The sequence below is a fragment of the Aptenodytes forsteri genome, unplaced genomic scaffold, assembly GCF_000699145.1.
Source record: "Aptenodytes forsteri isolate BGI_AS27 unplaced genomic scaffold, ASM69914v1 Scaffold76, whole genome shotgun sequence".
NCBI classification, from domain to species: Eukaryota; Metazoa; Chordata; class Aves; order Sphenisciformes; family Spheniscidae; genus Aptenodytes; species Aptenodytes forsteri.
The window spans coordinates 2,762,082-2,762,983 of NW_008794444.1; the positions used below are offsets into that span (position 1 = coordinate 2,762,082).

Below are 902 nucleotides of genomic sequence, written 5' to 3' on the forward strand. Positions count from 1 at the left end.
TTATTCCATGGGGGTTAAAGCAACAACCAGACCCCTGGGACAGCGTGGGGGACACTCAGAGGGGGGCAAAGTAATGAGACGACCTCACCGGCAGCTCTGGGACAGAGTGGTGGTGATGGGGGGTTATTCCATGGGGGTTAAAGCAACAAATTAACCTCCGGGGACGTGGTGCTGGGTGTTCTGAGGGGGGCAACCTCCCGGAACGGAGTGGTGGGGGGGGGGGGGGGGGGGGTTCACGGGGGGGAGAAAGCAACAACCCTACCCTCAGGGATGGGACTGTAGTGGTGGGTTATTTAGAGGGGACTAGAGCAATGAGCGCCCCCCTCCGACACCTCCAGGAGCGGGTGGTGTTGCCAGAGTTTATTCCAAGGGGCCACAGCAACGACCTGACCCCCCCGGGACTGAGTGGTGGTGACGGGGGCGTTATGCCAAGGGGGTTTAGGCAATGACCTAACCCCTGCGGACAGGCTGGGGGAGTATTCAGAGGGGGGCAAAGTAATGCCTTTAGCCCCCAGGAGCAGGTGGTGGTGCCAGGGTTTATTCCAAAGGGCAAAAACAACGACCTGACCCCCCCGGGACTGAGTGGTGCTGATGGGGGTCTATTCCAAGGGGGTTTAGGCAATGACCTGACGCCCACGGACAGGGTGAGAGACTATTCAGAGGGGGCCAAAGTAATAATCCAACCTCCTTGGGAAGAAGTGGCAGTGAGGGAGGGATTCTTTTCCAGGGGGGTTAATGCACTGACCGACCCCCGGGGACGGGGTGGTGGGTGTTCAGGGGGGGCCAAAGCGACCACCCAAACAGAGGGGGCAAGCAATGATCCAACCTCCTTGGGAAGAAGTGGCAGTGAGGGAGGGATTCTTTTCCAGGGGGGTCTGACCGACCCCCGGGGACGGGGGACG

At 60.3% G+C, this 902-nt stretch overlaps 1 protein-coding gene across 1 annotated transcript in view; it reads right to left on the bottom strand.

The window, feature by feature from the left end:
* LOC103907676 (prostaglandin D2 receptor) overlaps nucleotides 1-902 on the bottom strand; it is a 10,916-nt gene that overhangs the window by 3,047 nt on the left and 6,967 nt on the right. The gene's annotated exons all lie outside the window — the stretch shown is intronic.